Source organism: Ranitomeya variabilis, chromosome 5 (assembly GCF_051348905.1).
Source record: "Ranitomeya variabilis isolate aRanVar5 chromosome 5, aRanVar5.hap1, whole genome shotgun sequence".
NCBI classification, from domain to species: domain Eukaryota; kingdom Metazoa; phylum Chordata; class Amphibia; order Anura; family Dendrobatidae; genus Ranitomeya; species Ranitomeya variabilis.
This window is the reverse complement of record NC_135236.1, coordinates 570,245,758-570,267,992: the sequence shown is the minus strand read 5'-3', so window position 1 is coordinate 570,267,992 and position 22,235 is coordinate 570,245,758.

The following is a 22,235-nucleotide window of genomic DNA, read 5'->3' as shown; positions in this document are numbered from 1 at the left end:
GAGTATCGAGCAGTGGCGAGCACTAGTCAGCAGTTACAAAAAAAAGTTGATAAAAAAGATGCACAATAACTGCCAAAGATTAGAGAGAATCAAATGTGAAATGACAAGGAACCCATTATCTTCCAGTGCTGTTGTATTCCACAACTGCAACCTCCTTAGAATGCCCACAAGTATAAGGTGTTCCGTTCTAAGTGATATGGGTAAAGTAAGGGAGATTAAAACCTGACCACCAGTGAACAAGACACATAAGTTGAAATGTTAAGAATGGGTCAAGAATAGTGTTGAGCATTCCGATACCGCAAGTATTGGGTATCGGCCGATATTTGCGGTATCGGAATTCCGATACCGAGTTCCGATATTTTTGCGATATCGGGAATCGGGATCGGGATGCATATTCATGTGTAAAATAAAGAATAAAAATAAAAAATAGGGATATACTCACCCTCGGACGCGCCCTGGTTGTAACCGTTGCAACCGGCAGCCTCCGTTCCTAAGAATGAGCGAGTGAAGGACCTGCGATGACGTCGCGGTCTTGTGATGGGTCACGTGACCGCTCACGTGACCGCTCACGTGACTGCGACGTCATCGAAGGTCCTTCACTCGCTCATTCTTAGGAATGGAGGCAGACGCTTGCAGCGGTTACAACCAGGGCGCGGCCGAGGGTGAGTATATCCCTATTTTTTTTTTTTATTCTTTATTTTACACATGAATATGGATCCCAGGGCCTGAAGGAGAGTTTCCTCTCCTTCAGACCCATGGAACCATCGAGGATCACTTCCGATATTTGTGTCCCATTGACTTGTATTGGTATCGGGTATCGGTATCGGCGGTATCCGATATTTTTCGGATATCGGCCGATACAATCCGATACCGATACTTTCAAATATCGGAAGGTATCGCTCAACACTAGTCAAGAAATATCTAAATTGCCTCTTCAGAGAGGAAGAGGACTAGAACTCTAGTATTTGAAATTTCCCTTGTTGTTCTTCAACCCTTTAACGAGCCTTATCACATGACTTAGGATAAAAGCTATCCAGAATCTCAATTTGCAGACACTGGGTTTCGGGGTACTGTCCCTCGTCAGTGCAAAGTGGAGATCTGGTTTAGCTGAAACAGTGTCTGCAAAAGGGTCCAAATTCCCCCTGATGGCATTGATATTGAGCTTGAGATATTCCTTCAACTCATGAACACGAACAGTTTAATTCAAGACGGATGAGGACCAGATTTGGAGGTAAAAAAGGCTATCAAGGGAGACAAGGAGCAGGTTTCAACAATAAAAGGAACGACCATCCTAAGGTAATAAATTTATCCTCTCATATTCTGTCTAATGAACATATGTCTCTGCTTGAAAAAGGTCTGACTTTCTCTCCCCCACAACATTTAGACCCTTTCACAACAGTAAAGGACATCCATCTGTTTGCAAGAAAAATAATTTTAAAGAGATTTCATGAAAAAACTAAAATGGGCTTGGCTCTGAATAGTGAGGAAGAGAGGGAAACACTCACTATTCTGGAATCTTTGTGGCAAAAAAACGATCATGAGGAAAGGGTGAGCAAATTTCCTACCTTTATATTTGACAAATCAAAAAAAATTCCTAATATCAATGTATGCCCTGCAGTTGAGATTTTTGTTAAATTAGTCACTAAAGATATTGAGGAAATTAATCATAAATATTACCTCAGTACATCTGACCTGAGAGAGAAAAAAAATATTCAGGAACTACAGGGATGGAAAGATGTTACGTTTAAAAGGACCGATAAAGGTGGCAATTTAGTGATCTTGCCTAATGAATAGTGTTGAGCGATACCGTCCGATACTTGAAAGTATCGGTATCGGAAAGTATCGGCCGATACCGGCAAAGTATCGGATCTAATCCGATACCGATACCCGATACCAATACAAGTCAATGGGACTCATGTATCGGACGGTATTCCTGATGGTTCCCAGGGTCTGAAGGAGAGGAAACTCTCCTTCAGGCCCTGGGAACCATATTAATGTGTAAAATAAAGAATTAAAATAAAAAATATTGCTATACTCACCTCTCCGACGCAGCCTGCACCTTACCGAGGGAACCGGCAGCGTTGTTTGCTTAAAATTCGCGCTTTAACTTCCTTACGCGAAGTCCCGGCTTGTGATTGGTCGCGCGCCGCCCATGTGACCGCGACGCAACCAATCACAGCAAGCCGTGACGTAATTTCAGGTCCTTCAGGATTTTAAAATTACGTTCCGGCATTGTGATTGGTTGCGTCGCAGTCACATGGGCGACGCGACCAATCACAAGCCGTGACGTCACGGGAGGCTGGACACGCGCGCATTTTAAAATGCGCGCGTCTCCTGCCTCCCGTGACGTCACGGCTTGTGATTGGTCGCGTCGCCCATGTGACTGCGACGCAACCAATCACAACGCCGGAACGTAATTTTAAAATCCTGAAGGACCTGAAATTACGTCACGGCTTGCTGTGATTGGTTGCGTCGCGGTCACATGGGCGACGCGACCAATCACAAGCCGTGACGTCACGGGAGGCAGGAGACGCGCGCATTTTAAAATGCGCGCGTGTCCAGCCTCCCGTGACGTCACGGCTTGTGACTGGTCGCGTCGCCCATGTGACTGCGACGCAACCAATCACAACGCCGGAACGTAATTTTAAAATCCTGAAGGACCTGAAATTACGTCACGGCTTGCTGTGATTGGTTGCGTCGCGGTCACATGGGCGGCGCGCGACCAATCACAGGCCGGGACTTCGCGTAAGGAAGTTAAAGCGCGAATTTTAAGAAAACAACACTGCCGGTTCCCTCGGTAAGGTGCAGGCTGCGTCGGAGAGGTGAGTATAGCAATATTTTTTATTTTAATTCTTTATTTTACACATTAATGTTGTTTCGATACCGATACCCGATACCACAAAAGTATCGGATCTCGGTATCGGAATTCCGATACCCGCAAGTATCGGCCGATACCCGATACTTGCGGTATCGGAATGCTCAACACTACTAATGAATTATATGAAAGACAGGCATTTAAAATCTTGCAGGATGACAAATGTTATAGAAAATTACCTGTATTCCTCTTCAACATCATCAGAATGAATTGGTGAACATATTAATGGAGGCCTATACTGCGGGGATTATCCCCCAAAAACTGCTTGAAACAATAGAAACTTTAAAACCTAAATTACCAACATTTTACCTCCTACCCAAACTGCACAAAGATTCTATAGATCCACCGGGCTGGCCCATTGTGTCGGGTAATGATAGCCTTAATGAAATAATTTGTAAAATAATTGACTATTATCTAAAACCTATTGTTACTACCTTGCCATCGCACATATTAGACACAACGGCAGCCCTCAAGAGACTTGATTAACTCCATTTGGATGAGAATATGATCCTCGTTACTGCAGATGTAGAGGCTTTATATTCGTCAATACGACACTCCCAAGGCCTAGCAGCAGTCTCATGGCTCTTGAACAATAGTAATTTGGAAAGATCACTAGTTGAACTTCTTTTAACTCTTTTAGAGTTTATTTTAACCCATAAGTGTTTCACATTCAAAGGGCAAACCTTTCTTCAATTACAGGGTACGGCTATGGGGGCGGCTTGTGCCCCCTCATATGCCAACCTCTTTTTGGGATTATGGGAATGTGATATTTTTCAATGCTCCTCTATATCAGGCATTGAAAAAATACACAATTGGTCAAGATATATTGACAATATTATTTTTGTATGGGAGGGGACAACTGACGAACTTAACACCTTAATGACTCAGCTAAATAATAATGACATGAATATCTACTTGACCTACTCATATGGACGTAGAGTGACATTCTTGGACATTGATATTTCGGTGGATCCTAATGGATCAATTGCTACAAATATTTTCAGGAAACCAACAGCAACCAATTCAATCTTGCATGCTACTTCGTCTTATTTACCCTCTACGATTAGATCTATCCCCATTAGTCAATATGTGAGAGCTAAAAGAATCTTCTCAACCGAAAAAGCATACCAAGAACAAGCGAAAGATTTATATTCTAAGTTTAGAGAAAGAGGGTATGGGCATCGTCCAATTAGGCAAGCTTATAACAAAGCACAAAACTCTACCAGAAACCAATTACTATGCTCTAACAAGAAAAAGCAGGAACCAATAAATAACAAAGATGTGAGACTTATTACACCGTATAATAGTCAGTGGAAACAGCTGACTAAGATCATACATGAAAGATGGAATGTATTGATGGTAGACCCAATTCTAAAAAAGATACTAACTCCAAAACCATTGATTACTGCTAAAAGAGCTAAGAATTTATCAGATCTACTGGTTAAAAGCCACTATGGTCCAAAAAAAGACCATACACAAACAAATGTCTTTGGGGAAATTCAAGGCTTCTTTCCATGCAAGAGATGCAAGGCCTGTACAAATACTGTAAAAAGCAAAGAATTCTCTAATTCGGATGGATCAAAGAAATTTTCAATCAAGAGATATCTTACCTGCTCATCCCAAGGCGTCATTTATCTTGCACGCTGTCCATGTAATCGTATATACATTGGAATGACAACCAGAGAGTTCTGTGTCAGGATACGGGAGCATGTACGAGATATCGAAAAATCTAAAGAAGCCAAAGAGGGAGAACAATTAAAAATACTCCCTAGACATTTTAAAACAGTCCATGAATCTGATGCAAGGGGTCTCCAAGTTATGGCCATTGATCAGGTAAACCTTGGTGTAAGGGGCGGTAATCTGTTTAAAATCTTATCTCAAGTCGAGAGTCATTGGATCTATCGCCTTAATTCTCTGGTACCATACGGGTTGAATGAAAATCATGGGTTCGGGTCTTTCCTACAAACTCTCTTTATTACACTCTGGGATTTTAACTTTAACTCTATCATGTGTAGTTTATTTTATATTAGCTGTTTTTATTTTTAGTTTTTAATTATTTTTTTCTATTTATATAGTGCTCATGAATATTGTGCCTATTTCGGCTATGGATTGTGAGGAGTGCTGATTGACGGTGGATCTTACTGTTGTTTATCACTAATTCATCATACCCACACCTTATATCCTTGTTCACCTATATTCCTGGAATAGATGAAGAAACAAAGAACATGTGGACTTATTTGCAGTGGTGGTATTTTCCCTACTGCCTATGTCTATATATATATATATATATATATATATATATATATATATATATATATATATGTGTATGTATATATATATATCTATATATATATATATATATATATATATATATATATATATATATATATATATATATATGTTTTCATCCTATTACCGGGTTATATTTGTTTTGTATATTATATAATGTAATTGATTATAATATATATAATGTAGCTATATGTATAGCATTATAGTAGGTTTATTTTTATATATAGAAAAAAGAAATATTCACTTTAAATTTATTCTTTCTTTTGGGTTTCACTATTTTTATAGCTAGTTTTTGCAGCTATAATTAGCTTCACACTCACTTGCTGATTTAGCATTATACTTAATATTATTCACTTATCCCTATACCACTTCTACTATGCATTGCGAGATATATATATTTTGCAGCTTTTTCTTTAAATCCTTTTATCTCGGTTTATACCCGCCGTCATTGCGTTTTACCGCTGACGTTCCGGGGCTTTCCGAGATGCTGTTATCTCTTAACATGCGCAGAATCACTCACTATACCTGTTAGGTGATTTAGTCTCTATCCGTCTATGCATCACACTCTGCCGGCTTGTGCGCATGACATCAGGACCTTCCTAACACGCCCACTGGGTCCGCACGTGATCGCTGTCGCTTAGCGACGGTGGATTGTGTGCGTTCCAAGGGCGCTGGGGGAAGTGCCCCATATGATGTGGCGACACCTGCGCATGCGCCGATACAAAGGCAGCGCTCTATTCTATTGGTCACGCTGCACTATATAACGTAATACACACATGATTCAAGCCACGCCTCCTGACGAAGATGGGCGAAACGTGCGTTGAGGCGGCAGGCAGGGGCCCGGTGTCCACACTCCACTTAAGGTAATACTACATATCTTTACTGAATAGCTCTAAGCATATTTCACAATGTTACTCCTAGGTTTCACCCTTGTTGCACTTTGCACTATGGCACTTTTTACCTAAAGGTTTTACGCTGGCTGTATTAGGCTAATTTATGCCCCTATATATTTATGCTGTTCAGTTTAGTTTCCTATTACATCATGGCATTTGACTAGGTACTTTTTATCCTGGTTCACTATGTATTGATTCTGTTTATGCCATTAGTTTTCAATTTTGTGATATGTGGTCAGCCGGGTTCCTTATCTTGCTTGATTAGCTCTACCTTGCTATATATTTGCTGTATTTTATGACTTAATAAATTTATATATTTTGCTATAAACACTCTTATTGGGTTTTTTCTCTATTTGAAATTTCCCTTGTTGTTCTTCAACCCTTTAACGAGCCTTGTCACATGACTTAGGATAAAAGCTATCCAGAATCTCAATTTGCAGACACTGGGTTTCGGGGTACTGTCCCTCGTCAGTGCAAAGTGGAGATCTGGTTTACCTGAAACACAGTGTCTGCAAAAGGGTCCAAATTCCCCCTGATGGCATTGATATTGAGCTTGAGATATTCCTTCACCATTTTCTCCAGTCTATTATTATTATTATTATTATTATTTATTGTTATATCGCCATTTATTCCATGGCGCTTTACATGTAAGGAGGGGTATACATAATAAAAACAAGTACAATAATCTTGAATAATACAAGTCATAACTGGTACAGGAGGAGAGAGGGCCCTGCCCGTGAAGGCTCACAATCTACAAGGGATGGGTGAGAATACAGTAGGCGATGGTAGAGCTGGTCATGCAGCGGTTTGGTCGATCCCTTCATGTCAGACATGTACTCTGTTTTGCTGGTGCACCAGCTGTTTTAAAAAATGTGTGAAACAACTCACAGAAATTATTTTTTTTTCATTTGTTTTACTCACTTACTTAGAGCTATTAATTACACAGAGCTTCACACACATTTTCGGCACTGTACGCATTGGGGCTCACAATCTAAAATTCCAATCAGTATGTCTTTGGAGTGTGTGAGGAAATAGGAGTACCCGAAGGAAACCTACGCAAACACAGGAAGAACATACAAACTACTTGCAGATGTTGTCATTGTGAGGTTTGAACTTAGGACACCAGTGCTGTAAGGCTGCAGTACTAACGACTAATGTCACATGTTCTGAGAGAATGTTGGCTGCCAGGAATGACAAAACATCCAAGGCATGACAGGCTAACTCAGTCAACTATTCCATTTTTGAAGACCAAAATGCAAAAGGGTCCAATCTCCCCGATGGCATTGATATTGAGCTTGAGATACTTCTGCACCATCCTCTCCATTTGTTCACAATATGTCAGACTTGTACTCTGTTCTGCTGGTGCATGGGATGATCTAAAAAATGTGTGCAGTGACTCACTGAAATTGGTTCTGCCATTTACACTGCTGCTTCTGCTGATAATGTTTTTCCATTTATGAATCAACTTTCCTGGGGTTAGAAGTCTATAATTAAGATGCACACTGTGTGCCTCACTGCTGTCTTGGGTAAAACCATTCTTAAGAGTATCTACCGGCGTGTATCGATACTCCAGTATGCACGCATCCCTTTGCAGGTGGGAAAGCATCTAGCAAAATTTACTCTTGTACCATGGAGCTAACAGAGTGGCAACCTAATAGCACTATTTCTAACCCTAAGAATATGGGCATCATGTTGCAGATAGTGCAACAAGCAGGCGCTAATGTGCTGGTGGCTTCCAGAAGGTCCAGGACTAAAGTGTCTTGTTGGTGAGATAACATTTAAGCTTGCGTCCTCCATTCCCTCTCTCCAACCACAGACAACAGAGAGTTCATTATCCTCTTTATCTCCTGACTGCTGCGTGTCAATAACTTTGTCCTTCTCGTCCTCCTCCATTTGTTCCTCGGCTCCTGCACCTTCACAAACAGTTTGTCTGGTATCATGAGTAGAGATGAGAGAATATTTCAATGTTCATTTTGGATTAGGTTCACTGAATTTGTAATATTCGCTGATTAATTTGTCAACTATTTGCCAAACATTACCGAACACCATTCACGTCAATAGGAGGCAAAAACAAACGCATGCACAATACCTTAGAATGGCCCTAAATGCTGCCAAAATAAATCAAACTAGGGACAGACACAAGGAAAGTGGCCTCAATTCACCCACAGTACAAATTGCAGCATGGAACAGCAGCAATCAGCCAGGCATAAGGTATGGGGGTCTGTAACAGCATTTAAAGCTTTCCAATGAATGTCACAGTAAGACGAGGTGGGTGAGGGATCAGTGTTTTGCCCCTTTGCCGAGAGCCCTGACACCACATGCAACACCTCTACCTGCTTTCATGCTGAGCCACATTCAGGTGACACAAATATCAGTTTTCTAGACTAGGGTTAAGCAAAACGGATCGTTCATTTTCATAAGTCGCCGACTTTTGGAAAAGTCGGCGTCTCATGAAACCCGACCCGATCCCTGTGTGGGGTCGGCCATGCGGTACGTGACTTTCGCGCCAACGTCGCGTTTCAATGACGCTAAAAGCGCCATTTCTCAGCCAATGAAGGCGGACGCAGAGTGTGGGCAGCGTGATGACATAGATCTCAGTCCCCACCATCTTCGAGAAGGGCATTGCAGTGATTGGCTTGCTTTCTGCCGTGTCACAGGGGCTATAAAGGGGCGTTCCCACCGACCGCCATCTTACTGCTGCTGATCTGAGCGTATGGAGAGGTGCCGCTTCGTCAGAAGCAGGGATAGTGTTTTGCAGGGTACATTCACCCCCAAACCGCTTGTGCTGTAGCGATTTCCACTGTCCAACACCACCTTTTGTTTGCAGGGACAGTGGAAGCTACATTTTTTTTCCTCAGCACTGTAGCTCATTGGGCTGCCCTAGAAGGCTCCCTGATAGCTGCGTTGGTGTGTGTGTACACCGCTGTGCAAACCAACTGCTTTTTTCAAAGCACAAATCCTGTTGTTCCTTCCTTTCTGCACAACTATCTTGTTTGTTTGTCCACACTTTTGTGTGCAGCAGTCCTTTTTATAGCTGCCTGCCATACTTTTCTGAGATTACTGCAGGGAGATAAAGATTGGCAAGTCTGCCTCTGTGCCAGTGCTGTGTGTGGCATCTGTCTCTCATTGTGTGCCACCGAAAACCAGTGTGTAATACTGGTCCTTTATTTTTTTTTATTTTTTTTTTATTTTTCCTTAAAAAAAAAAAAAATTAAATAGTGGGAGATAAAGATTGGCAAGTCTGCCTCTGTGCCATTGCTGTGTGTGGCATCTGTCTCTCATTGTGTGCCACCGAAAACCAGTGTGTAATGCTGGTCCTTTATTTTTTTTTATTTTTTTTTTATTGTTCCTTAAAAAAAAAAAAATAAATAGTGGGAGATAAAGATTGGCAAGTCTGCCTCTGTGCCATTGCTGTGTGTGGCATCTGTCTCTCATTGTGTGCCACCAAAAACCAGTGTGTAATACTGGGCCATTTTTTTTTTTTTGTAAATTCTCCCTGTAAAAAAATAAATAAATAGTAGGAGATAAAGATTGGCAAGTCTGCCTCTGTACCAGTGCTGTGCGTGGCATCTGTCTCTCATTGTGTGCCACCGAAAACCAGTGTGTAATACTGGGCCATTTTTATTTTTTTTTAATTCTCCCTGTAAAAAAATAAATAAATAGTGGGAGATAAAGATTGGCAAGTCTGCCTCTGTGCCAGTGCGGTGTGTGGCATCTGTCTCTCATTGTGTGCCACCGAAAACCAGTGTGTAATACTGGTCCTTTATTTATTTATTTATTTTTTTATTGTTCCTTAAAAAAAAAAAAAAATTAAATAGTGGGAGATAAAGATTGGCAAGTCTGCCTCTGTGCCATTGCTGTGTGTGGCATCTGTCTCTCATTGTGTGTCACCGAAAACCAGAGTGTAATAATGGGCCATTTTTTTTTTTTAATTCTCCCTGTAAAAAAATAAATAAATAGTGGGAGATAAAGATTGGCAAGTCCGCCTCTGTGCCATTGCTGTGTGTGGCATCTGTCTCTCATTGTGTGCCACAGAAAACCAGTGTGTAATACTGGGCTATTTTTTTTTTTTTTTAAATTCTCCCTGAAAAAAAAAAATAGTTGGAGATTAAGATTGGCATTTTTGCTTGAGTGCCAGTCCTGTGTGTGCCATCTGTCTCAAATTATTGGGGCACAGAAAACCTAGTGTGTAACATTGGGCCTGATTTTCCTTTCAGTGTCAGGCACCTATAAAGGTATATATAAATCCTACAGAAGTTTGAGTTCACCTTATAAGTTGTTTTACAGTAACAAATACAGTTACTTTGCTTACGTTTTGCAAACAATGAGGAAGTCTAGTGGAAGAGGTCGTGGGCGGTCATTGTCAGCCGGTAATGATGGTAGTGGTGGTGGAGCATCAGGTGGTCGTGGTAAAAGCAGTACAGCACCTAAGTCTCGAGTTGTTGAGCCAGGTTCGTCGTCTGGCTACACAAGGCCTCGAACGCTCCCTTTTCTGGGAGTAGGAAAACCACTTTTGAAGCCGGAGCAGAAGGAACAAGTATTGGCTTTCATTGCTGACTCTGCCTCTAGCTCTTTCGCCTCCTCCTCGGAAAGTGCCAAATGTCAGAGCAGTGCATCGTCAGTGGATGCTCCCGGTTAGGAACAAGTCGCTTCCTTGTGTCCTTCACCCAGAACAACAGTGAAGGATGCGTCAGTCGACACAACAGGTTACTCCATGGAGCTCTTTACACATACCGTTCCTGGGTTAGACAGTGAAACAGTTAACAGGCCATGCCCATTAGAAGTTGAATCGGACATGGAGTGCACAGATGCACAGCCACAGCCAGATTACTATGCTGTTCCTTTGACTCAGACCAGAACATTGCTCTCGCAGTGTACTGAGGCAGAATCAAACCCAGCGGAGACTATGGTGCCCTGTCACGAACGCTATACCACCGGCTTACACGGTGACACAGACGAAGTTGCACACGACATAGAAGAGGAGGTCATAGATGACCCAGTTCTTGACCCCGATTGGCAGCCATTGGGGGAACAGGGTGCAGGCGGCAGTAGTTCTGAAGCGGAGGAGGAGGAGCCACAGCAGGCATCAACATCACAACAGGTTCCATCTGCCGGGCCCGTATCTGGCCAAAAACGCTTGGCAAAACCAAAACCAGTTGGAGGACAGCGTTGCCATCCAGTTAAAGAAGCTCAGTCTGCAATGCCTGAAAAGGTATCCGATAGTAGAAAGAGTGCAGTCTGGCATTTTTTTAAACAACATCCAAATGATCAGCGCAAAGTCATCTGTCAAAAATGTTCAACTACCTTAAGCAGAGGTCAGAATCTTAAAAGTCTAAATACAAGTTGCATGCATAGACATTTATCCACCATGCATTTGCAAGCCTGGACTAACTACCAAATGTGCCTAAAGGTTGCAGCACCCTCGGCCAATGAAGCTAGTCAGCAACGCTACATCCCTTCCCTCACTGTAACCCCACCATTTCCCGCAACACCTGCAGTATCTGTGAAGCTTTTGTCTCCAGGCCAAAGCAGTCAGGGAATCACCAGGTTCGTAGTAGGAAACACTGCATGTAGGGCACCGGCAAGAATACCATCTCCAACCCTCTCTCAGTCTGCCATGTCCACCGGCACCACCGCTAATTCCACGATCTCCAGCTCTCCAGTCCAGCTCACCCTACATGAGACTCTTGTTAGGAAAAGCAAGTACTCATCCTCGCATCCGCGTACACAGGGTTTGAACGCCCACATTGCTAGACTAATCTCATTAGAGATGATGCCCTACCAGTTAGTTGAAAGCGAAGCTTTCAAAGTGCTGATGGACTACGCTGTACCACGCTATGAGCTACCCAGTCGACACCTCTTTTCTAGAAAAGCCATCCCAGCCGTCCAACAGCATGTTAAAGACCGCATCGTCCATGCACTCAGGCAGTCTGTGACTACAAAGCAATATTGGGACAGTTCTGCCTAGCCCATGGTCAAGGAAAGAGTTGGCTGTAGGCATTCGCCCCCCTCCTTCTCTTCCTCGTCCTCCTGCAGAAACGAGAGCTCATCCACAGACCGCAGTCGCACATCCACTCCATCCGCAGCTGCCACTGTTGCACACCAGGTGTGCCATTATGGGACAGCTAGTGGCAAGCGTCAGCAGGCTGTATTGGCAATGAAGTGTTTGGGCAACAACAGACACACCGCGGAAGTTCTGTCCGAGTTCTTGCAGAAAGAAACTCAGTCATGGCTGGGCACTGTACATCTTGAGGCAGGCAAGGTAGTGAGTGATAACGGAAGGAATTTCATGGCTGCCATAGCCCTTTCCCAACTGAAACACATTCCTTGCCTGGCTCACACCTTAAACATGGTGGTGCAGTGCTTCCTGAAAAGTTATCTGGGGTTACCCGACCTGCTCCTCAAAGTGCGCAGACTTTGCTCGCATATCCGCCATTCGCCCGTTTACTCCAGCCGTATGCAGAACTATCAGCGGTCTTTCAACCTTCCCCAGCATCGCCTAATCATCAACGTTGCAACAAGGTGAAACTCCACACTGCACAGGCTTCAGAGACTGTGCGAACAGAGGCGTGTTGTTATGTTTTTGTGGGAGGATACACATACACGGGCAGGCAGTTGGATTGCAGACATGGAGTTGTCAGGTGTGCAGTGGTCGAAGCTACAAGACCTGTGTCAAGTCCTTCAGTGTTTTGAGGAATGCACACGGCTGGTTAGTGCAGACAACGCAATAATAAGCATGAGCATCCCCCTAATGCGTCTGCTGATGCAAAGTTTGACGCACATAAAGGAGCAGGCGTCTGCAGCCGAGGAAGAGGAAAGCCTTGATGACAGTCAGCCATTGTCTGGTCAGGGCCGTGTAGAGGACGCGGTAGCTGGCGAAGAGGAGGAGGAGGACGAGGAGGATGATGGGGATGAGTACTTTTTTAATGAGGAAGCTTCCCCTGGGCCAACCGAAATTAGTGGCGTTGCAAGGCTGGGTTCTGTTTTTTTAAGGGAGACAAGTGACGTAGATTTGCCTATAACTGCCCCTCAAACCAGCACAACCGCAGATTTGACAACTGGAACTTTGGGTCACATGGCGGATTATGCCTTACATATCCTCAAAAGGGACCCACGCATTATTAAAATGATGAGCGATGACGATTACTGGTTGGCCTGCATCCTTGACCCTCGCTATAAAGGCAAATTGCTAAATATTATGCCACATGAGAACCTCGAACAAATATTAGCAACCAAAAAAGCTACTCTTGTAGACCGTTTGATTCAGGCATTCCCAGCACACAGCGCCGGTGATGGTTCTCACACGAGCTGCAGGGGGCTACAGGGCAGAGGTGTTAGAGGTGCACAAATCAGAAGTAGCGTTGGACAGAGGGGTTTTCTGACCAGGTTGTGGAGTGATTTTGCAATGACCGCAGACAGGACAGGTACTGCAGCATCTATTCAAAGTGACAGGAGACAACATTCGTCCAGTATGGTTACTAACTATTTTTCATCCCTTATCGATGTTCTCCCTCAACCGTCATTCCCATTTGATTACTGGGCATCCAAATTAGACACCTGGCCTGAATTGGCAGAATATGCATTGCAGAAGCTTGCTTGCCCAGCAGCTAGTGTGCTACCAGAAAGAGTATTCAGTGCTGCTGGTTCAATATTAACCAAAAAAAGGACTCGTATGGCTACCCAAAATGTGGATGATCTAACCTTCATTAAAATGAACCACTCCTGGATTTCAAATTATTTTGCCCCACCTTTCCCGGCTGACACCTAGCTTTCCTATAAAAAGGTCTTGCTTGTGGACTGGTCTTACTGAGTGTTCCAATCTCTTAATTTGCAGCAGCTGTTTGTCCAGCATACGACATGTTTACACCTCCCTCAATGGGAAAACCCCCCACGGGGCCGTGGTCTCGCCACTTGGCGCAAGCACCCGTTAGAGTGCCGTTTGTCTGAAGAGGTGGGTGTGCCCGCTTTTGGTCGACGGCACAGCCACTGGGTCCCTCATAGTACAATAAAGTGTCTCTGGCGGTGGTGGCGCGCACCCAACATCAGACACACCATTGTAACATGAGGGGCCCTGGGACGGTACCGCCGGCCACAAGACAATTCACTCTCCCCCAGCTCAAACTGTGCTCTACCACGTGCAAAATTATCTCTCACAGCTCCACCAATGTTTAGTCTATGCGCTGACATCATTCAATGCCTGGCACTGACAATACCAATTTGTTGACATCTATGATGCTACTTAAAGTAGTCTGGGTCAGTGTCCTATATTGGCACCAGTAAATACTTACTGCCAAATTACTATGTCAGAAACTCAGCAGATGAGCCCACCCCTGTACCTAAGTATGCCACACTTTTTTTTTGTTGTTGCTGTTTTGCGAGACATTAACATCTATTTATTTTTTGTGAGTACTAACTGTGTCAGACACTCCTTGCAATCCTCCTCCGCTGACCACAACAATGCTGCCTGTGTACCCCTGCGAGATAAGTGCATTGAGCCTATTTTTAGTTATTTTAGGCCTAGTAAGCCTGTCTGCGGTCCCTCCTTGCAATCCTCCTCCGCTGACCACAATGCTGCCTGTGTATCCATGTAACCGATTTAAAACTGCCTTGAGCCTATTTTTAGTTATTTTAGGCCTAGTAAGCCTGTCTGCGGTCCCTCCTTGCAATCCTCCTCCGCTGACCACAATGCTGCCTGTGTATCCATGTAACCGATTTAAAACTGCCTTGAGCCTATTTTTAGTTATTTTAGGCCTAGTAAGCCTGTCTGCGGTCCCTCCTTGCAATCCTCCTCTGCTGACCACAATGCTGCCTGTGTATCCATGTAACCGATTTAAAACTGCCTTGAGCCTATTTTTAGTTATTTTAGGCCTAGTAAGCCTGTCTGCGGTCCCTCCTTGCAATCCTCCTCCGCTGACCACAATGCTGCCTGTGTATCCATGTAACCGATTTAAAACTGCCTTGAGCCTATTTTTAGTTATTTTAGGCCTAGTAAGCCTGTCTGCGGTCCCTCCTTGCAATCCTCCTCCGCTGACCACAATGCTGCCTGTGTATCCATGTAACCGATTTAAAACTGCCTTGAGCCTATTTTTAGTTATTTTAGGCCTAGTAAGCCTGTCTGCGGTCCCTCCTTGCAATCCTCCACCGCTGACCACAATGCTGCCTGTGTATCCATGTAACCGATTTAAATCTGCCTTGAGCCTATTTTTAGTTATTTTAGGCCTAGTAAGCCTGTCTGCGGTCCCTCCTTGCAATCCTCCTCCGCTGACCACAATGCTGCCTGTGTATCCATGTAACCGATTTAAAACTGCCTTGAGCCTATTTTTAGTTATTTTAGGCCTAGTAAGCCTGTCTGCGGTCCCTCCTTGCAATCCTCCTCCGCTGACCACAATGCTGCCTGTGTATCCATGTAACCGATTTAAAACTGCCTTGAGCCTATTTTTAGTTATTTTAGGCCTAGTAAGCCTGTCTGCCGGCCCTCCTTGCAATCCTCCTCCTCCGCTGACCACACCAATGCTGCCCGTGTACCCCTGGAACCTATTTTAAAGTGCATAGAGCCACTTTTTGAAATTGTAGGCGTACTACGCCTGTCTGCGGTCCCTCCTTGCAATCCTCCTCCTCCGCTGACCACACCAATGCTGCCCGTGTACCCCTGGAACCTATTTTAAAGTGCATAGAGCCTATTTCTTTATTTTATGTAATATTAAAAAAGCCATGATGGACTACGCTGTCCCACGCTACGAGCTACCCAGTCGACACTTCTTTTGCGAGAAAAGCCATCCCAGCCCTCCACCAGCACCATCTCCATTGTCCATGCACTCTGGCAATCTGTGAGTACAAAGGTGCACCTGACAACAGACGCATGGACCTGTAGGCATGGCCACGGAAGGTTACGTGTCCATTACGGCGCAATGGGTTAATGTGGTGGATGCATGGTCCACAGGGGACAGCCTACTAAGTCTGTCTGCAGTCCCAAATTCAAATTGTCCTCCACTGTCTAAATCTGAGCTTCAACCTTCTGGCTCTCATTAAGTGCTTGTTTAAAAAAAAAAATTGGTGTTTAGGGCCTGCTAACGTTGTCTGCCACTCCCTGGTGTTGTCCTCGACTGTATAAATCTGAGCTTCAACCTTCTGGCTCTCATTAAGTGCTGTTTTTTAAAAAATTGGTGGTTAGGGCCTACTAACGTTGTCTGCCGCTCCCTGGTGTTGTCCTCGACTGTATAAATCTGAGCTTCAACCTTCTGGCTCTCATTAAGTGCTTTTTTTAAAAAAATTGGGGGTTAGGGCCTACTAACGGTGTCTGCCGCTCCCTGGTGTTGTCCTCCACTGTCTAAATCTGAGCTTCAACCTTCTGGCTCTCATTAAGTGCTTTTTTTAAAAAAATTGGGGGTTAGGGCCTACTAACGGTGTCTGCCGCTCCCTGGTGTTGTCCTCGACTGTATAAATCTGAGCTTCAACCTTCTGGCTCTCATTAAGTGCTGTTTTTTAAAAAATTGGTGGTTAGGGCCTACTAACTGTGTCTGCCGCTCCCTGGTGTTGTAATCGACTGTATAAATCTGAGCTTCAACCTTCTGGCTCTCATTAAGTGCTTTTTTAAAAAAAATTGGGGGTTAGGGCCTACTAACGGTGTCTGCCGCTCCCTGGTGTTGTCCTCGACTGTATAAATCTGAGCTTCAACCTTCTGGCTCTCATTAAGTGCTTTTTTTAAAAAAATTGGGGGTTAGGGCCTACTAACGGTGTCTGCCGCTCCCTGGTGTTGTCCTCCACTGTCTAAATCGGAGCTTCAACCTTCTGGCTCTCATTAAGTGCTTTTTTAAAAAAAATTGGGGGTTAGTGCCTACTAACGGTGTCTGCCGCTCCCTGGTGTTGTCCTCGACTGTATAAATCTGAGCTTCAACCTTCTGGCTCTCATTAAGTGCTGTTTTTAAAAAAATTGGTGGTTAGGGCCTACTAACGGTGTCTGCCGCTCCCTGGTGTTGTCCTCCACTGTCTAAATCTGAGCTTCAACCTTCTGGCTCTCATTAAGTGCTTTTTTAAAAAAAATTGGGGGTTAGGGCCTACTAACGGTGTCTGCCGCTCCCTGGTGTTGTCCTCCACTGTATAAAGCTGAGCTTCAGTCTTTAGGCTTTCGGCCTATAGTATCAGATATTAAACTGAATTTGGCCTTCAACTTTGGTTACGGCCTACTAACGGTGTCTGCCGCTCCCTGGTGTTGTCTTCCACTGTATAAATCTGAGCTTCAACCTTCTGGCTCTCATTTAGTGCTTTTTTAAAAAAAATTGGGGGTTAGGGCCTACTAACGGTGTCTGCCGCTCCCTGGTGCTGTCCTCCACTGTATAAAGCTGAGCTTCAGTCTGTAGGCTTTTGGCCTATAGTAGCAGATATTAAACTGCATTTGGCCTACTAGTGTGGTTGGGCCCTTAAAACAGTGTCTGCTGCTCCTGGGTTTGCTACTCCACTGAACAAAGCAATGCCGCCTGTTTAGTCCTGTTACCAATTTTGAACTGCATTTAGCCTACTTTATTCTTTGGCCCTATATCTGTGTTTCCTCCTCATCCTGCCCATTGCCCAGCCACTGCTAGATGAGTCTGCTGGTACATTGACCTAGACCACTACATTCCCCTTGCACTCTACACAGCCAGAATCTGACCCTGCTGAAAGTAAGGTTCCTCTTCCCGCATGTTATACCACCTTACACAGGGACAAAGAGGAAGGTGCAGATGAAAGTGCAGGTTCCTTCATCAGGTGGGGGGGCATACTCGTTGGCGACGTCACTGGCACAGGGCCCCTCAGAGTACGCAAAAGTGTTGCTGCCGGTGGGAGGCGCCCCCGCCGTGCAAACACACCACCGTACTTTGAGGGGCCCTGTGCCAGTGCCAATGCGAACGAGTGGGCTTCCCTGCTTGCTCAGGATCACAGCACTTGCAAAGTTGAAATACTTACCTCTCACTGCTCCACCGCCGTGACGTAGTCCACGTTTCCCGGGCCCACTAAAACATTGAACCAGCCGCCCTACCCCCCACAACTTTTGCCAAATGACCCTTAATTTCCAATGCCCAACTATTATTATAAAGTTAATTAAGATTGACAAGCTTCAGAAACAAGAATGGATGTTTTTGGCATTAAAATGGGCACTGTAGGTGTTTTCCTGGCCTTGACTCACTGCCGACTATGCTTCCCCATTGACTTGCATTGGGTTTCGTGTTTCGGTCGATCCCCGACTTTTAGCGATAATCGGCCGACTGCACTCGACTCGACTTTGGACAAAGTCGGGTTTCGCAAAACCCGACTCGATCTTAAAAAAATGAAAGTCGCTCAACCCTATTCTAGACTATCATTGTCAGAAAAATTTAAGGACAGTAAACACAGGTAGTTGAATACAAGGAAGTGGAGGCCTGACGGTCTTGGAGGCCTACTGTTACAGGCAACACGCATGAAGGAGACCTAACCAGGAGTGTTCACATTTCCCGAAACTAATGGCAGACACCACCAAAGTGGCATCAATTTCACCATAGTAGAAATAGTCTATTAGGGACCGACAGGTCTTTCACTACACCCAGTGCAGCAGTTGGACAGCCTACGAGGAGTGTTTACATTTAAAGAAATGAGGGCCTTACACCACAGAAATGGCATAAATTTTTCCACAGTAGAAATAGTCTAATAGGGACCAAGAGATCTTTCTCGACACCCAATCCAGCAGATGTACACTCAACCATGAGTGTCCGCATTTCCAAAAATTATTGGCAGACACCACCAAAGTGGCATCGATTTCACCACAGTAAAAATAGTAGAATTGGGACTGACAGGTCTTTCACTACACCCAATACAGCAGATGGATGCCCAACTTGGAGTGTTCACATTTTACAAAATGAGGGCCTGACACCACCGAAGTGGAATAACTTTCACGGAAATAGAAATAGTGTAATTGGGACTGACAAGTCTTCCACTACAGCTAACACAGCAGATGTAGATCAACCATGACTGCTCACATTTCCACAAATTTGTGTTAACATCTGCAGCAGCAGCAGCCACATAAGCGACACTAAAGATATCATAGAGTGCAGTTATATGATACAATGAATCACACTAAAAAATGCAATATCACCCAGTTTGTACACTCTGCGATTATGGTCCAAAAGTCCTTTGAGATCCATGACTTGTTCATTTTAATGAAAGTTAGACGGTCAACACTTTCAGGGGACAGCCGTATGTGCTTATCTATTAGGACACCACCAGTAGTGCTGAAGACACATTCTAAGAGAACGCTGGCTGCTGGGCACGATAAAACCTCCAAGGCATGTGAGGCAAGCTCAGGCCACTTTTCCATTTTGGAAGACTAAAATGTGAAAGGGTCCAAGCCCTCCCTGATGAAAAAAGTGTCAAAGGACTTACATAAATTGTTTCTTCCACTTCCATAACTGCTGCTGAAAATGTTTTGCTTTGAAGAATTGACGGGCGAAGGTTGTAAATCTACAGCTGCGATGCGAACTGTGTGCTTCACTCTGTATTGCGGAAATGCTCTCTTAAGGTTGTAAAAAAGTTTGGTTCAATCATCCGGCATTTGCAGGTCCCTTTCTAGGGTGGGAATCATCTGGCAAAATGTGGTTTTATAATGTGGATCTAATAAAGTGGCAACCCAGTAGTCAATATTATTCCTAATCATTACTATATGGGGAACATGTTACAGATAGTGGATCAAGAAGACACTCATATGCCGGACTCTACTATGAGGTCCGAGCCCATGCTGTGTTGTGGGCTGGGTAACAATGAGCCTCATTTCATCTGTCCCCTCGCCAATCCCAAACAGCAGAGAGGGGAGGATTATCCTCTTCATTCGACAGTTGCTCGCCCATCACCTCTTCCTCCTCCATTGGTTCTTCGGATCTTGCACCTTCGATAACAGTTTGTCTGTTATCATCACCAGCCCCACTCGACCACAGTAATTCACCCTCCCTTGTCACCTGCCTGTGTGATGACAGTCTTGAACTTTGAGACAATGTTATCGCTTCCGTAGCCTCCTCTGCTTTCTCCTCTTCTTCTGGGGCCACCATCTCCTCCCGTGGGCTATTCAAAGTCTGCTCCAGCATGTAAATGACAGGAATAATGATGCTGATTATGGCATCGTCAGTGCTTACCATCTTAGTAGCCATTTCAAAACTGTGCAGAAGGGTTCAGGGGTCCTTAATCTGTGCCCACTCTGTAAACGTGATATGTGCCACCTCCGTACTGCGTTGAGCCAGGCTATACAACATGACATACTGCATCAGGGCTCATTGCTGCTACCACAGTTGCTGCAACATTTGCAGAGTGGAATTTCACTTTGTCGGCACATCGCATATCAACCTGTTAACTGGAATGGACAAAGACCTCTGTACCGATGCAAGTCAATGAGCAGAGGGGTGAGAATGGCGGAAATGAGCACACAGCTTTCATGCTTTCTGGAGCAGGTCACCCAGGTCAGGTTAGTGGCTGAGAAAATTCTGTACCACCAGGTTGAGGATGTGAATGATGCAAGGCACGTGTGTGAGCTTGCCTCACAGGGCCGCAAATAGGTTCACACCATTATTGGACATGGAATTCCCTTAGATGCAGATTCAGTGGAGACAGACATTGATCAAATTCAGCCTGGAGAACTGTCCACTAGGGTTGAGCGAAACGGATCGTTCATTTTCATAAGTCGCCGACTTTTGGCAAAGTCGGCGTCTCATGAAACCGAGCCGATCCCTGTGTGGGGTCTGCCATGCGGTACGCGACTTTCGCGCCAAAGTCGCGTTTCAATGACGCTAAAAGCGCCATTTCTCAGCCAATGAAGGTGGACGCAAAGTGTGGGCAGCGTGATGACATAGATCTCAGTCCCCACCATCTTAGAGAAGGGCATTGCAGTGATTGGCTTGCTTTCTGCGGCGTCACAGGGGCTATAAAGGGGCGTTCCCGCCGACCGCCATCTTACTGCTGCTGATCTGAGCGTAGGGAGAGGTTGCTGCAGCTTCTTCAGAAGCAGGGATAGTGATAGGCAGGGTACATAAAGCTACAAACCGCTTGTGCTGTAGCGATTTACACTGTCCAACACCACCTTTTGATTGCAGGGACAGTGGAAGCTACACTTTTTTTTCCTCAGCGCTGTAGCTCATTGGGCTGCACTAGAAGGCTCCCTGACCCTGATAGCTGCGTTGCTGTGCCTGTGTGTACGCCGCTGTGCAACCCAACTGCTTTTTTCAAAGCACAAATCCTGTTTTTCCTTCCTTTCTTCACAGCTATCTTGTGTGTTTGTCCACACTTTTGTGTGCAGCAGTCCTTTTTATAGCTGCCTGCCATACTTTTCTGAGATAACTGCAGGGAGATAAATATTGGCAAGTCTGCCTCTGTGCCATTTCTGTGTGTGGTATCTGTCTCTCATTGTGTGCCACCGAAAACACTGTGTAATACTTGGCCTTTTTTTTTGGGGGGGGTACATTCTCCCTTTTCCAAAAAAAAAATTAGTGGGAGATAAATATTGGCAAGTCTGCCTCCGTGCCATTGCTGTGTGTGGTATCTGTCTCTCATTGTGTGGCACCGAAAACACTGTGTAATACTTGGCCATTTTTTTTTTTTTTTGCTACATTCTCCCTTTTCCCCAAAAAAAATTAGTGGGAGATAAATATTGGCAAGTCTGCCTCCGTGCCATTGCTGTGTGTGGTGTCTGTCTCTCATTGTGTGCCACCGAAAACACTGTGTAATACTTGGCCCTTTTTTTTTTTTTTTGCTAAATTCTCCCTTTTCCAAAAAAAAAAAATTAGTGGGAGATAAATATTGGCAAGTCTGCCTCCGTGCCATTGCTGTGTGTGGCATCTGTCTCTCATTGTGTGGCACCGAAAACACTGTGTAATACTTGGCAATTTTTTTTTTTTTTTGGGGTACATTCTCCCTTTTCCAAAAAAAAAATTAGTGGGAGATAAATATTGGCAAGTCTGCCTCCGTGCCATTGCTGTGTGTGGCATCTGTCTCTCATTGTGTGGCACCGAAAACACTGTGTAATACTTGGCCATTTTTTTTTTGGGGGGGTACATTCTCCCTTTTCCAAAAAAAAAATTAGTGGGAGATAAATATTGGCAAGTCTGCCTCCGTGCCATTGCTGTGTGTGGCATCTGTCTCTCATTGTTTGCCACCGAAAACCAGTGTGTAATACTGGTCCTTTATTTATT